Genomic DNA, 17,945 nt, shown 5'->3' with positions numbered 1-17,945 from the left:
TTTCTAAATCATATTAGAATTATGTACACATCCGAACTAAATTAAATTCAGCAATTGGGAGTAGTATGCTTTAGAGTAGTCCTAATACAATAATACCTTGCAAGTAGTAAGTATTTGATGAATTGAACTTGATTAATGTACAGTAATTTCTATTGGAATAGATTACAGTCCAAAAATTAATAAATCTCTTGTTATAAAAGTTGAGACTTAGGCTTCAAAATCAAGAGAGTATGCAATGTTTATTGTCCACAATCCTTGTGTGGGTTTTGAATTAGTCCCTTGGAATATTGAGTGGAAAATGCCCTTAATATCAGCATGGTTCCCTTGCCCTCAAATGGCTTAAAGGAGAAATTCCTGACTTTAATGAAATGTATTTAACTTATCACTTGAACTGAGAGATAAACAATCATCAAATAAAGTTGTTTATTGCTTCAGGTCAGCATCCGGATGATGGGAGCAAAATTAGCATTTTGTATTTGTTATATAATTCCCCTAAATTCTGTAATAATTATATTTAAGAAGGTGAATTTAATTAGTACTTTAATTATTTATTTTTCTCCACTTGTGCTTACTAAATAAAAGGGGTTAGTTATAGTAAAGCAATTTTAAAAATATAGTTTCTTGTGTTCTTTCTACTTGATATTGCTTTCTATATAATGGTCAAATAAACCATTCCAAACCAAATGTAAAACTGATATTTTCTAGATAATTCAGGCAAATTTCCAACTTTTTCTATGTTTATTATGGTAATTTATACAGTGAAATTTAGAGCTTCATCAAGTTGGAATCTACAAATAGCAAGAATTGGATTTATAAGAAAACAGAAGGCTTCACTGGTTAACCGGTAATTGTGAGATTTTTGCCTGAATCATATGGATAATTATAGCAATTACCCACTTCATTTTGTAGATACAGTCTGTTATGGAGCTAAAGCATGAAAAATAGGAGAACTATATTCTCATGATAGCTTACTTAAGTGTACTTTTTGTAGAGCATAGAGATATAACTAGGATCCCTCCATAGAGATCTTAAAGTTAATGACATATAACATATTACAATCAATTAAAACAAACTTTTTATTTATATATTTATATAGATAATTGACAGAGATCACAAGTCCTTCAATATATTACTGATATTTTTTAAAAACATGGTTGACAAGAACCCAATATTTAGCACAGTATCAGCATTTAGTAGGTACTTAATAAATGTCAGTATCATTCCTCCCTTCCTCCATGCCTGCCTTCCTCTCTTCCTTCCTGCCTTCCTCTCTTCCTTCCTTCCTTCCTTCCTTCCTTCCTTCCTTCCTTCCTTCCTTCCTTCCTTCCTTCCTTCCTTCCTTCCTCTCTCCTTCTTCTCTCCCTCTTCTCTCTATTTCTTTCTCCCTTTACTCTCTTTCACATCTAGGACCATCTCCCAATCATCCTGTTTCATATCTGGCCACTGGACACAGCTTACTCTGGAGGAGATAGTGAGACTGGTGATTTAGTACAGTTCCCCGCCCCCCCGCCCAAATCAAATCCAATTCATGTGCTTTTCATGGCATCACCTCCCTGATACCATGATCTTCTTTGAATGCAAAGGGCAAGCATCACCTCTCTTTTCCCTTTTTCTAGATAAAAACTGAAAGGTCCAGTTTGTTGTCCAATGTGGAGGATTCTCCTTGGAAATGTTCAAGAAGAGTTTGTATAAACACTTGTTAGACATATTTTCCCAAGAGGATATCTTTGGGAATGATTGAATTAGATCAACTCTGAGAACCTTAAACATTTTTGAAACTGTGATTATTTGGATATTCTGAGTCAATATCTATTCAAAACTGTAGCTTGTGCCATTTCTTTGTTATGAAATCAACTATAGGACATACTTGTTCAAAATTCTTGCAAACAAACAGAATGATTAAGTAAATTATTCCACTGAACTGCAACAGAAGGCTCTTAAATAGGATAACTCAGCTCTTTTAGCTTATATTCCCAGGTATTGGGGGGAGTAGGGGCAGTTTCCATATCTTTCATTTGAAATATTCAAAAGTTCAATCGATTAATATTTATTAAGTAACTATTATGTTTTAGAAGGCAGCTAGGTGGCACTTGGATAAAGTGCCAGGGCAGAAATCAAGAAGGCTCATATTCCTGAGTTCAGATCTGGCCTCAGACACTATGTGACTCTGGGCAAGTCACTTAACCTTGTTTGCTTCAATTTCTGCATTTGTAAAATGAGCTGGAGAAAGAAATGGCAAATCACTACAGTATCTTTTCTAACCCCCCCCCCCACAAAAAAAAGAAGCCTACCTCATGAAGAGTCAGTTACAACTGAAAACAATCGAACGTGTTTCACAGCCCATGCTAGATTCTGGAGATACAACGACAAAAAGTTAAGCAGAATTTCTCATGATCTGTGAGAGGATCAGGCAAAGTCTCATAGATATATGAAATTACTAACCCTAGTCAATTGAAATTAACTAAGCCTTTAGTCTTAAGTCTATTTTGAACATCTTTTCTAAATTCTTTAAATTTCTATCAGATCCTAGGTAGTTAGCTTGTTTAATAGGAGTACCTAGGAAATTTTGATTATCAAAGTTGTAGAGTCAGGCTGGGGAGTGCTATTAAAATACCTTTTTTGCATTTACTACAATCACCTCTCAAATTTTTTTCTTTTAATGATAGAAAACATTCTTTTTTATACAACCAACTTATACTCAAATTCTATTGTCCATACATAAAATATGTAGAACATAGTCAAAACCATTAAATAGAAGTCTGAATGGGAACTTTTTTAAATATTAGAAAAACAACTCTTTGCATGCAAACTTCAATTTTTTTTAGAAACTGGCATCACCAGAAAACTTACCATTATCAGTATACTACATATTTAGAAACCCAGAAGCTAAGTTGGAGGCCCATACATTTTAATGAACAAGATGTATTAAAATATGATTAATACTAAAAACCTAAATGGAAAGTTTTCCCTCCATTGGCAGTCATCTTGTAGATGCTTCATGATCATTTGTTAATTATACTGTATGTACAATTTCTGTTCAGTTATAAGTTGTACTGCATCTCTGAAGTCTTTTCACCTTCCACATTTCAAGAAAGATATTATGAAGGTAAAGGCTCTAAATATATCATTGAAACTCCATTGAAAGTGGCATTATGGAGGGCAACCATGCTCAGCTACAAAATATCCATGATTATTATGGTTTGATTTAAATTACTGAAATAGATGGATGGTTTAATGGTCTAACCTAGTATAAGAAATAGAATAGGCCTTAACATGATAAAAGAGTTTCAAAAATCCAACGAGGAGAAGAAAGCATTGAAAAACAAAATTGTCCAAATGGAATTTTGTACATAAAACAAACAAAAAACAAAACTGAACTGAACTCCTTAAAGAGTAGAATTGACCAAATAGAAAAGGATATGCAAAAGGTCACTGAAGAAAACAAATCCTTAAAAATTAGAATTGGGAAAGTGGAAGTTAATGGTACCATGAGACATTAAAAAACAATAAAAAAGAATGAAAAAAATTAAATAAAATATGAATTATCTCATAGGAAAAACAACTGACCTGAGAAATAGGAGAGATACTTTAAAATTTAATGGAATATCTGAAAGCCATGAGCCACAAAAAATTGTGAAGAAAAAGTGTCTTGATATTTTATAACTAAAGAGTAAAAAAAGAAATTGAAAAATTCATCAATTGCCTCCTGAAAGATATCCCAAAATGAAAATTCCCAGGGATTTTATACCGAAATTTCAAAGTTCCCAGGTCAAGGAGACAATATTGCAAGCAGTCAGAAAGCATCAATTCAAGTATCATGCAGTATCAGTTGGGATAATATAAGCTCTAGCAGCTTTTACATTAAGAGATTAGAGAGCTAGTAGTATGATATTACAGAGGGTAAAAAAAGCTAGGATTACAACCAACAATCCCCTATAGAGCAAAAGTTAGTATACTCCTTTAAGGGAAAAAATAGATTTCAATTAAAAAACAAAGAACTTTAAGCATTCCTGATTAAAGGCCTAGAGTTGAATAGAAAATTTGACTTCAAATACTGGTCTAAAGAGAAGCATAAAAAGGTAAACAGGAAAGAGTAATCATAAGTAGTTCAGTAAGGTTAAACTGTTTTCAAAGGGCGATGATACTTGTGATTGCTAAGAACTTTTTCATTATGAGGGCAGTTGAAAGGAATATACATAGACAGAGGGAACAGGTATGAGTTAAATATTATGGGATAGCTAAAAAATAAAATTAAGGGATAAAAATGAAGCATTCACTTAGAAAAGAGGGAAGGGAGAGGAACAATGGGGTAAGTTATGTCACTTTAAAAAAGATATACAAAGGAGTTTTTACAGCAGAGGGGAAGATGGAGATGATGGAAGGGAAATTCTTTAAACTTACATGATTTATTTTTCTCAATTATATGACAATAAATTAAGCATTTTAAGTGAAGTAGAAGAATATTAAAGAAATATAAAGTACCTAGGTTAGCAGAAGAGGAAACAGAATAGCTAAATTAACCTATTTTAGAAAAAATAATTGAATAGACAATAAATGAGCTTCCTAAGAACAAAAAAGCTTCAGGACTAGATAAGAATTACAAGTGAATTCAACCAAACATTTAAAGATCAAATAATTTCAATATTAAGTATATAACTTTGAATAATAGACAAAGAACCAAATTCCTTTTTGTGAAACAAATATGGCACTGATATCTAAAATAGAAAGAGCAAAAACAGAAAGATAAAATTATAGACCAATTTCACTAAGGAATATGAATGTAAAAATCCTAAATAAAGCACTAACTAGGAGACCTCAATAATATATCACAATGATGATATATTACCAAATGGGATTTATAGTAGGAAATGCAGGGTTAGTTTAACTCAAGGAAAATTAATAACATTTTGAAAAAAAACATATTTTAATCAAAAGCTACAAAAAATACTTTTGACCTAATACAATACTCATTCCTATTAAATCAGTTGAAAATATAGATATAAATGAATTTTTATTTAAAATTATAAGTAGTATCTAGGTAAACACATCAACAAATAATATTTATAATGTAGATAAGATAGAAGTCTTCTGAATAGGATCAGGAATGAAACAGCTATCTCCATTATCAGTGATAATTGTTCACTATTATATTAGAATTGCAGCAAAAGTGATGAACAAAGAAAAAGAAATTGAAGGAATCAGAATGGGCAATGAGGTAATAAAACTATCTCTTTTTGTAGATGGTATGATTATATACTTGGAAAATCCCAGAAATTCCACTGAAAATATTGAAACAATTAATAATTTTAGCAAAGTAGTGGGAAATAAAATAAACCCGCATAAATGATCAACCCTTTTTATATATCATCAACAAAACTCTACAAGAAGAGATATTTAGAAATACACCATTTAAAATAATCATAGATAATATAAATACCTGAGAGTATAACTGTTAAGAAAACCGATGAACTACATGGGAAAACTGTAAAATACCTTTTATACAAGTAACATCATGTTTAAATAATTGGAGAAATATTGTTTAAGCATAAACTGACTCAATATAATTAAAATAACAATTCTATATAATCTAGTTATTAAGGCCATCCCAATTAAATTGCCAAAATATTAAGCAAGATCAATAGTAATTCATTTTGAAAAGCAAAAGATCAAGAATATTAAAGTAAATATTTTTTTAAATGTCAAAGAAGGAAATTTAGAAGTATCAGATCTTAGAAGGTAGTAGTTAGTATCTGGTAGTAGTTAAGAAATTGAAAGGTGGATCCAGTGGAACAGAATAGATATATAATTCACAGTAGTAAATGATGATAATAACATTATATTTGACAAATAAAAGGATTCAAGATTTGGGGATCAACATATTACTAGCAGATGTATGAGAGGAATTTATGAATAAACTATTGAGAAAGAGAGGATTGTGAAGTGTAAAATGCATAATTTTGATTACATTAAATTAAAAAAATGTTTGCATAAATAAAATCAATATAACCAAGATTAGAAGGAAAGCAGAAATTTAGAGAAAATTTTTTATAGAAAATTTCTCAGATGAAGGTATTATTTCTCAAATATATAAAGATTTTTTCAAATTTATAAGAATAGGAGTCAGCCTCCAATTAATAGTCAAAAGGTATGAACAGTTTTTCAATGAAATCAGAACTATATATTTCAAGTGAAAAAATGTCCTAAGTCATTATTGATTAAAAAGATGAAAATAAAAAAAAAACTTTGAGATATCATTTGGCATCTATCAGATTGACTAAAATTATAGAAGACAAAAATGAAAAATATTGGAGGGAATGTGGAAAAATTAGGACCCTCAGCCATTGTTAGAGTAACTGTGAACTGATCCAATCAGTTCAAAGAACAATGTGGAATTATTCTCAAAGAGTTATATAATTGTATACACCTTTTGACCCAGTAATACAACTATTATTTCTGTTTCTAAAGTAATGAAGGGAAAAGGGAAAGAATCTATATGTTCTAAAATATTCATTGTAGCTCTCCTTGTGGTGGCAAAGACCTGGGAATTAAGGGAATGCCTATCAAATAGTGAATGTCTAAGGAAAGTGTGGTATATGATTGTGATGGAATACTATTGTGTTATAAGAAATTATAAGCAAATTTCATTTTATTAAAAATAATGGAAAAATAAAATATTATTGAAAATAAAAAGTGAAGAAAAGTGAAATGAGCAGGACAAAATATTGTTTATAGTAACAGCAGTATTAGTCAAAGAATAACTGTGAATGACTAAATTAATCTGAGTATTTTACTCAAATGAGCCTCAAAAGATCTAGAAATAGGCATAGTATGATTTTACAACTGTCTTTTTATCATCCATCCATCTATCTTATCTATCTATCTTCTATGTAGATAGATATCTTTTCATTTATCTGTCATATGGTAGTCTTCTCTAGTGTGGGGTGGAGAGGGAGGGAGACATTTCAGAATTTAAAATGTAACAAAAATCGATTAAATTTTAAAAGGCAGACCATTTAAAAATGTTCAATAGAATCAGGTTGAAACCTTTTCATATAATATGAAATCCTTCTCAAAATATGCAATTCATTTTTAAGTAATATTATTGACTTACCCCGTAAAAAGATCAGTGAAGATGAAAAAACAAAGAGTAGGAAGCTAAGTGGTTAGGCCCTTAAATTTGTTGAGTAGTCTAAAATTTTTCTTCACCCTTTCCCCATGAATTCACATTTTAACCATCATAAAATTTATGTTGAAGGGAACTATTTGAGGACCTCTTAAATAGTTGTGATTTGGTTGGTTCAGTCTTGTCCTTCATTATCGATAAAGACCAAAATGACATCATGATGTTACAGATGTGTTGCAGTGTGTCCAACTGTGATTGATCAGATCAATATGAGCTTGGAATGTTTTAGCACAAATAGTCCATGTGAGCACCTGGGATGCTTACTCTAAATTTAAGTATCCCTCTTTGAGCTGCTTCAATTCTGCCTTGATCATATAGCCCAGCTTCCTCACTGGGTGGTACTGTGCCAGGGTCTCCCATGCTGTACAATCAATTCTAAAGTTCTTAAGAGAAAACTTCAGGGTGTCTCAATATCATCTCTTCTGACTTTCTTGTGTGTGTTTGCCTTGTGTGATTTCATCATCAAATAGTCTTTTTTGTCAAGTATACATATAGTATTCTAACAAAATGGCCAGCCCTTCATAGTCATGCTTTTGGTAGTTAATGTCTGAATGCTTGGCAGTTTAACTCAAGAAATACCTGCGTGTCTAGTATCTTCATAATCTTTCTAAGATGATTTAAAAGGAAATGATTCAATTTCCTGGTATGGCACTGGTCTGCTGTCCAGGTTTCACAGGCATATAGCAATGCGGTAAATATAATGGTTCTGTAGACCTTCAGTTCAGAAGTCAGTCCAATATCTCTCCTCTCCCACATGTTCTTTTGGAACCTCCCAAATACTGAGCTAGCTCTGGCAATGCGAATGTCAACCTCATTGTCAACATGCACCTCCCTGGAAAGGACACTGTCAAGGTAAGTGAACTTGTCCACAGTCTCAAAACTTCTCTATTTGTTGTAATTGATGTTTTCACATATAGATGGTGTTAATTGTTAGGTCAAGCAGTAGAGAATCAATCTACACTTTGTTGCATTTCAGCTTCAGAATCTACACTGAGTGAACAATCATTTGCAAACAGAAGATTATGCACCATACTCCCTCCACCTTGGTGTTGTTTTATAGCCTTTTCAAGTTAAAGAATTTGATATCAGTGCAGTAACTGACTTTGATGCTCTATTCATACTCAAAGAAGGCATTTTACAGCATGACTCAAACCATGTTTGAGGAGTAAGGACACAGCCTTGTTTCACTCCACTGGTGACTGAAAAATCACAAGAGCATCATCCACTATTGGTACTATAGGGCACAAAGCTCCCCTAGGTCCTTGGGATGTAGGGAGGTCCTTGGGATAATCTCTATTAACATGAATCAGTGATTTCTTTGAAACTTATACTTTTTGAGCATTAGGGAATACTTTTAGAGAAGCTGAAGGAATAACTAACTTCCCTAGTGTCACAAAGTCATTATATGTCAAAGTGCATCCTTGCTGTTGTTGGGTATTTTCAGTCATGCCTGACTCTTCAAAATCCAATTTGGAATTTTCTTAGTAAAGACATTGGAGTAGTTTGCCATTTCATTCTCCAATTCAATTACAGATGAGGAAACTGAGGCAAACAGGATTAAATTATTTTGGGGGGTCAAATAGCCAGCAAGTGTCTTAGGTTGGATTTGAATTGACGAATAAGAATTTTCCTCATTCCAGACCCAGTGCTCTGTCCAGTGCTCTATCCACTGCAGCCTCTGTCCTTGCCAGGGGCAACACTTTAATTCAAACCATGCTGATATTGAGGCTGGCTTTCTTCCACTTAAGCACACTGCTTTTCCTCTTCAAACAAGGATAATAGGAGATTTTATTCTGAATTGGTTAACAGGACTTACAGTATTTGGCCCAGGAACAGAACACCTGTATGGTATTGAGAAGCTCTGCAGTTTTGTTCCTGTTTTGAGGATTCTCCAGTCTTTTCATTTTATTTGCTATAAGGGCTAAATCAAAACATGCTTCAAATTACCACATGACTTCTTTTGTACTTCAAAAAGATAAACTCTGTGGCCCCTAAAGCAGGATCTGAAAAATGCTAAGCACTGAAGCAAAGGGGATTAGCCCTCAGAAGGGGCAGCCCAAAAGTGGCAGTGCCAGGAGGGTTAATAGAAAACAGTGTGTCATATTTGCCATTTCCCCTATATTATCTTCCTCAGAACACCTGCTTAATGGGCTGTACATAAATTATCATTTAATAAGCACACACTTTAATAACAATAGTCCTGGGGAAGCATTTCCTCTTTCTAGAATAATGAGCCCAAGAAAGTAATTTGTATGAAGTTATCCAAAATATCATGCACAGAAAACATAAAAATTAGTTGATGACTTTACAACAATCTTATTGAACCACTCAGGCAAGGTACCTATTTTCTAAATGTATGTTGAATCATTTCACAAGTTTTTATGATTTATTTTAACTGGATTTGGAATACTCATTTGCCAGGGTCATGGCTGCTTCTCAATCTGTGTTCATGTTAGTAAATAATCTTTCTTAAGTTTATTTATTTATCATCAAGGAACTTTCTGATTTTTTTCTTTTAGACTTTTCTCATTCCCTAAACATTCAGTGATAGACAGATGTTAATTACAATGTTTTTGAGTGAAATAAAAACTAAATAAGAACTGAAAAAGCCTCCTTTTTCACTATTTCTGACCTGGTTGCATTTTAGAAAATGTTATGAAAATCAAAATGAAGATATCCAAAAAGAATACAATATATTTTCATTAAAAATTTCAAACATTTACTCTTTTGGTTTAGTATGTGTTCAAAATAGGACTTTTTTCAAATTTTTTTTGGGACTCCCCTTGGTGATGATGGGAAATCTGTTTGGGCTAATTAAGATTTCATCTCACTCTCAACTAAAAAGTTCATTCACTTGTAAACTTCTTTTTGTAGAATTATAAGATTTCCTTGATCTACAGTTTTTATTTGGATAAATCATTATTCACTATTTGTGATGGTCTCCTGTGTTACTATAATTTGATTGGTAGAGGGAAAACTAGTGGATATAAGCTTAGAATCTTTCATTTTCTCAAGAGACGGTATCCTAAGCAGCTTATTATTATGTAACAATTTTGTCTCTAGGTCAGACAGAAGATAGTGAGTTCAAATTCAGCCCTAGACTCTTGACATTAATCAGCAGAGTAAACTTAGGCAAATCACTAATCCCTGACAGCTTTGCATGCAGGACCACATACAGTCTTCCTCATTTCATAATTGGCCACTGGACCCAGAAGGCACTGGAGGAGAAATTGAGGCTGGCGAACCTACACAGCGCTTCCTTCATTCAAATACAATCCATGTGTTTATCATGGCATCTCCTCCCTAGAGTCATGGTCATCTTCGAGAATGAAGAACAAACCATCATCATCATCATCCTTTTAGAGCAGGAATATTTATGGTGGCAGACACAATTCCAATCCAATATCCCTTTCTCAGAGGGAAACTCAGAGGTTAGTCTCATGACTTTTGTTCCCTTCAAGTCAGGAATCTCAATCTGACATTGAAAGGAACGAACAAGATCCTGGCAATATCTATCATTGTCTCCATTACATCTACATTACAAATGCATTTGGAAATCATTGAAATTAAATATCAGCTTCTAAAGTATATATATATATATATATATATATATATATATATATATATATATATATATATATATGAGAGAGAGAGTATAGAGAGAATTGCTATTTACCTTGAGCCATTCTTTTGCATGAAAATGTTGTCCCACTCTTGAATTGATTTAAATTTTCAAACCTTAACAAAAATTAGTATGAATATTTTTTGAGTTTAGGGATTTTTTTTCCTGGTCTTTTTAGTAGTCTCAATTCCTAACATTGCCCCTGGCATGTGGTAAGTGCTCAATAGATTTGTGTTGAATAAAATTGAATTGAAGTTTGTGGAGATATCAACTCAGGCTGTGTTCAGAAGAGAGGACTGCAGAGACAGAGAGTGACAGAGTCAGAGCAAGGGATAGAGCATCAGAAACAGAGACAGAGAGACAAGAGATTGTGTGTGTGTCTGTGTGTGTGTGTGTGTGTGTGTGTGTGTGTGTGTGTGAGATAGAGAGAGAGAGAGAGAGAGAGAGACAGACAGAGACAGAGAGACAAAGATAGAGAGATGAAGAGAGGCAGAGAGATAGAGAGAAAAACAGGGAAGAGGAAAGAAATCCTGCATTCAATAAACAGTTTAAAAGAACAAAGGTTTTATCACTACAGAATAGGAAGATCCTTTACTGAAAATTGTCTTCCATCTTCTGTTATCCCTTTAAAACCACTAAAGTACTAAAATTATTAGGAGGTAAGTAATAAGTTTTTCTTTATCACGATTCATGCCATTGTTTATCTGTTAAAATGAAGAATATTGGCAAAGGATATTAATTTATACTTTTATTTAAGTAAAGCAACAGTTAGGAATATCACAATTATGTAAAGCAATTGAATATTATAATTTTTATTTTGTAGTCAAAAGAACTGAGATACATAAAGTTTGAGTTATTTTCACAAAATAATAGAGACAAACACTTATGGATATGCTATTAGAACTCAGTCCTTGTCCTTTATTTTTATCCTCTGATCCAAATAGTCTTCTTTTGTGCCCAGTTGAACCACATTTCATAATTGTTTTAAAATGTGCCTATAACTTGGATTTCTATTTTTATTTTATTATTTGGTATTAATAACTTATTTATTTCTCAAAGGCTACAAGGCCACTTACAAAGTTACATATAGTTTAATTAGTACAGCTAGAAATAAAAATGGTAGAGCTTCTCCAAATATATAATGAAAAACTGATGGATTTGTAATTAGAAGACTTGAATTCTATTACAAGTCCTTACTAATTATCTTATATTAGGTAAAATATGTTATTTCTTGGACCCTGTGTTTTTAATCTCTAAAATGTTCATAGCTTATGAAGGACAAGAGACAATTGTATATGAAAATCTTGAAAATTATTAAGCATTTTATAAATCAAAAACTTGACAATAATAATAAGACTCAAGTTTAACTGATTATTCCAATTGAGTCTTGAATTTGGCTCTTCATTTTCTGAAAAGGAATAAGGGGAAACTCATGAAATTCCATAATATTTGTAATATAAAAAAAGGAAGAGTGAATTGCCATCTGCTGAGATGAGTTTTTTCCCATTTTTACTTTTATGTCATTAAATATTTTCCAATTTTGAATTTCAAATTGTTTCTCTCCATCTTGATGCTCTCTCCTTGAGAAAGCAAGCAGAATTAATTATACATATGAAGTCTTATAAAACATGCTTCATGTTAGCCATGTTGCAAAAGAAAATACAAAATAAAGTAATTATAATGGCTCATCAGTTCTCTCTTTGAAGGTGTAGAGGATTTTTCTTCATGGGTCCTTTGGAACTGCCTTTCGTCATTGTCTTTATTATACTAGTTAAGTATTTCACAGATGATCACACTTATAGTATTACTGTTACTATATGAAATATTCTCCTAGTTCTACTCACTTCACGTTGCATACATTTATTCTTTCACAACCATGTAACACAACTTGATCAGTCATTACTCAATATGGCAACCTACCAATTTCCAATTCTTTGCCACTACAAAGAGGTCATATATATATATATATATATATATATATATATGCATATATGTATAAATTTTTTCATTCTTTTCAATGAGACCTTTTGATAATTTCTATGACTTGTTCTTAGACCCATTCATCTTATGACTTGATTTAGTTTTCAATTTACTTTTAATATGTGCTTCCATATCCTTTATTAAATATAATTTTTATTGAATTTTGATCTGAAATCTATGTATTTAATATTTCCTCTTTTCAATACTTTCTTGTGAGGTTTTATGACAATGCATGACAAATCTTTGTATATGTTTTATGTACAGTTGAGAAAAATATACATTTCTTTCTATTCCCAATCACTTTTCTCCAGAGAGCTATCATAACAAACTTTTCTAAGATTTTACTCATCTCCTTCATATCTTTCTTATTTACTTTTTGTTAGATTTTTCTACTGCTGAGAGGGTAAGGTTAAAGTACTACACTTATATAGTTTTACATTATATTTTCTACTGCAATTAATTTAAATTTTCCTTTAAGAATTTTGATGCTCTACTATTTGGTGATGTAATTTTTAGTATTGATATTTCTTCATTGTCTGTGGTTCCTTTTAAGCTAGATGTAGTTTCCTTGCTTATCCCTTTTAATTAGGTCTATTTTTGCTTCAGCCTTCTCTGAAATCAGGATTGTTACTTCTGTTTTTTTTATTTCAGCTGAAACCTGATAGATTCTGATCCAAACCCTTTCTTTACTCTGTGTGTTTCTCTCTGTTTCAAGTCTGTTTCTTGTAAACAACATATATTTTTTTGTTTCTAATTCATTCTATCTGCTTTCATTTTATGGGTGAGATCATTCTATTCAAATTCATACTAATGATTAATAACTGTGAACTTCCCTCTATCCTGGTTTTCTCTATTTGTCTTTCTTTATCTCTTTTTATCCTGTCCCTCTTCTTAACACTGTTTTACTGCTGATCACTGCCTTTTTGTCTCCGTTTATCACTGCCTCCTTTTTATCATCTCCCATTCCTTTCTTCCATTGCATTCCCTTTTCTCACTTAGGTTTTGTTTTTATGTCATCCCAACACAACTTATTCTCACACACTCTTTTTTCTAAAAGAATCCTTCTAACTGCCATAATGATAAAGTTCTTAGAATATATGACTTATGCTGCAATATGGAAAAGTGAACAGTTTAATTTTATTTAGTTCCTTATGATTTCTTTTTCTTGTTTATCTTTTTGTCTTTCTCTTCAGTCTATATTTGGAAGTCAAATTTTCCATTCAGTTCTGTTGTTTTCATCAGGAATGCTTCAAAGTACTCTATTTCATTAAATTTAAGTTTTTCCTCTTGAAGGATTATTCTAAAGTTTTCTGTGTAGACTATTCTCAATTGTAATTCAAGCTCTTTTACCTTCCAGAATATTAAATACCAAGTCATCAATTCCTTTTGTGTTGTAGCTCCCAAATCTTGTGAGCTCCTTAACTATGACTCCACAATATTTGAATTATTTATCACTGCCTGAGGTATTTATTTTAGCTGGAAAATCTGGAATTTGGTGATAATATTCCTAGGAATTTCTATTTTGGGACTGCTTTGCCAAATAAGAATTATTTATGGCATAAATAATCTATCTGGGGTGGTGCAGTGAGTGGGTAGAGCACCAGCCCTGGAGTCAGGAGTACCTGAGCTCAAATCTGGCCTCAGACACTTAATAATTACCTAGCTATGTGACCTTGGGCAAGCCACTTAACCCCATTTGCCTTGCAAAAACCTAAACAAAGAAACAAACAAATAAATAAGTAAATAGTCTATCCAGAATGGAGGTCAACATACTTCACCAAGAACAAACACAGCAGAGGTACTATTAAGAGCTTGCCTGTTTATCTGTCTTTAGTAATAGAGTTCTTTCTTTTGGAATGCTTGTGTCTGTTCTTTAAGGTTATTATTTTTAATATATATATATATATATATTTATGACTTCTGAGCTTAACATATTCACACTGATTATAAAAATTTTCCTGAAAGTCCATATTCTTGAAAGTGAATGTCATAACTCATATCAGAAAAAAAATTTTGGACTCCTTGGGAATAGGTTCAATTTTTATATTTATCAGTTATTATTTCAAGAGCTCATGCCTTTTCTACCCCTAGAGTTTCTTTTGGAAATATTAGAATTTTATTTTTTTCCAAAAGAAACTTCAATTGCCATGTACTTTTACATTTTGGGGATCATATTATTTGATATCAAATATATCACAAATTATATTTTTCCCCCATTCCCAATCAAGAGATTGAAAATAACCTTTCAATGGGGGTGGGTAGGTGGTACAGTGGATAGAGTACCAGCCCTGGAGTCAGGAGTACCTGAGTTCAAATCCAGCCTCAGACACTTAATAATTACTTAGCTGTGTGGGCTTGGGCAAGCCACTTAACTCTATTGCCTTGCAAAATACCTAAAAAGATAAAGAAAAGAAAATAATTTTTCAGTATATTAGAGTATGATTCATTTTGGTCAGGTGAATTCAATAAAGGCAAACAGGAGTTCTTATTTATGTTGGGTATCACTCTCTGGTTAGACTTTTGAGTTCTGATATATCCAATGCAAAAAATAAAAACCCTTTTCTAAGGGAAAGAAGATAATAAAAAAGCTAAGTGAGTATAAGTAATGTCTTTCTTTCTTTCTTTCTTTCTTTCTTTCTTTCTTTCTTTCTTTCTTTCTTTCTTTCTTTCTTTCTTTCTTCCTTCCTTCCTTCCTTCCTTCCTTCCTTCCTTCCTTCCTTCCTTCCTTCCTTCCTTCTTTCTTTCTTTCTTTCTTTCTTTCTTTCTTTCTTTCTTTCTTTCTTTCTTTCTTTCTTTCTTTCTTTCTTTCTTCTTTCTTTTTTTTTGAAACTAACCCCTACAATTTCTTCTACCACCCAAATAGAGTTTTCAACTTTTCTTTGATTCTTCTGTTATCTTACCCAATGTGACTGGAGTGAATAATCATTTATGTTGTCCTTTCTTTGTCAGCCTCAGCTTTTTCTCAGACTCACTTCTGACACCCTTTTCACAGGTCAGTGCCAATCTATTATATACTTTTCCACTATCTGTACTTACTTTCAACTTCTGAACATATATTTGAAAAGATTTATATAATTTTACATGCATTTATAATTTGTCCTTCCCTTTGACCTTCTTCTTGGATAGCAATTACAGAAATGAACAAATAAACAAAATATCTTTATCAGAAACATGTGTAATACATCAAAACAAATCTCCAAGATGGCCATGGTAAAAAGTATATGTCTCCTTCTTTTAAATTTATCTCTTTGGCAGAACGTGAGTGATAAGCTTTAGCTTTAGTTTTCTGGACTCATGGTTGTTTATTATATTGGTTGGAGTTCTAAATTCTTTCAAAAGTGCTTTTATCGAAAAACTTATTATTGTATTATTGTATAATATTGTATAAATATTGTATAAATTCTTCAGATTTTTCTTACTTGTTCTGCATCAGTTGATAGAAATCTCCCCAATTTCCTCTGAAACTATTTATTCCATTAGTCCTTATGGTATAAAATACATTACATGTACACATTTTTGGTCTAGATATTTTATTTACATATATATATCTATATATGAATTTTTATATATGCATTGCATGTATTATATATGTATGTATGTATGTATATATTTTTCAATTGCATGCAAAAGTAGTTTTCCAAAAACATCCATTTGCAAGTTTATGCATTCCACATTTTTCTACTATCCTCTCTTCCCTAACCCCTCCCCATGGTAGTAAAGAATCTGGTAAAAATTGTACATGTACAATTTATATTAATCATGCTGTGAAAGAAGAATTAGAACTGAGGGGGAAAACCATGAGAAAGGAAGAAAAAACAATACAGAAATTTTAAAAATTAAACATAGAATACTTTGATCCATAATCAGGCTTCATAGTCTTTTTTCCTGGATATATATATATAATTTCCCATAACAGTTTTCCATAAAAGAACTGCTGAGAGGAATTGCAGCCAACAAAACTGATCCATCTCACAATGTTGCCGTTAATTTGTACAATCTTCTCCTGGTTCTACTTACTTCACTCAACATCAGTTCCGTGCTTTGCTAAAGTCCAACCATTCCTGATTAATTACAGAACAAAAGAACTTAATAATATTCCTATACTATAATTTGTTCAGTCATTTCCCAATTGATGGCCATTCCCTCCCTTAATTTTTGCATGTACAATTATTTTTTTTAGGTTGTTTTTTTTTGTAGGGCAAACGGGGTTAAGTGGCTTGCCCAAGGCCACACAGCTAGGTAATTATTAAATGTCTGAGACCTGATTTGAACCCAGGTACTCCTGACTCCAGGGCCGGTGCTTTATCCACTTCACCACCTAGCCGCCCCATGTACACTTATTTCAAAATCTAAGTTGATGAGTTTCTTGTGTGTTAACAGGAATATTTTAGAAAAATTCCATTTTCCTATACTGCCTGAAATTATTGCTTTATGTATCTTCAGAATTCCTTTGCTGAACATCTGCTATTTCTCCTGGGCTGGCTTTACTTTGGTGCTGATTCCTCCAAAAGTACAACTACCCTCTCAAGGAAAATTATGTCAGTTTTATTGTTCTTGCAGAAATGTACTATGGAAACCATATAGGGATGCATTAATTTAAATTTGTAGGAATGAAATTAAATTTCTTTTTTTCCTTATTTTATCTTGATTCAAGATGATATCCTTGAAACTCTTAAAAATAAACTTAAAGACTGGATAAAATAAGGAAATCATAGAGGCAGTTTGGTAGGGAAAGTCTAATGTATATTGGGAAGGTAACCATAATATTTTGGACTTGGAGCAGGAATGGATATTTTAAAGATAGAGAATCTGATATCAAGAGAAAATAAAAGACTTGACCAAGGTAAAACTGATATAATGGTGAGCTCAAAGTCCCTTTAAGCATTGGCTATATACTTGTAAATGATAGAGCCAGGCTTTTAACCTAATCCCCTAACTTCAAACAAAGTTCTTTCCATTGAATGAAAGAAATAGAGTGAGAAGAGGCATTTTGATTTTTATTGACAATTTTCCAGACATGAGGAACTTATGCACTTATTTATATTAGGCTACACAATCCAGATGCCTTCACTGCTTGCTTTGAATGACAAACCTATAGATAAAAGAAAAAAATCCAATTGCTTTCTCTTTTCATCTATTTCAGAATCCCATGAAGCAACT

The 17,945-nt window shown here is 32.1% G+C and overlaps 1 long non-coding RNA gene across 1 annotated transcript in view; it reads left to right on the top strand.

The window, feature by feature from the left end:
- LOC141498031 (uncharacterized) overlaps nucleotides 1–15,768 on the top strand; it is a 185,793-nt gene extending 170,025 nt beyond the window's left edge. Inside the window, exon 6 of the long non-coding RNA XR_012471526.1 lies at nucleotides 15,735–15,768. This is a non-coding gene — a long non-coding RNA (uncharacterized LOC141498031). The remainder of the gene's footprint in view (nucleotides 1–15,734) is intronic.
- Nucleotides 15,769–17,945: the final 2,177 nt, after the last annotated feature.

This window comes from Macrotis lagotis, chromosome X, assembly GCF_037893015.1.
Source record: "Macrotis lagotis isolate mMagLag1 chromosome X, bilby.v1.9.chrom.fasta, whole genome shotgun sequence".
Lineage (NCBI taxonomy): Eukaryota > Metazoa > Chordata > Mammalia > Peramelemorphia > Peramelidae > Macrotis > Macrotis lagotis.
This window is presented reverse-complemented; position numbering and strand designations above follow the sequence as displayed.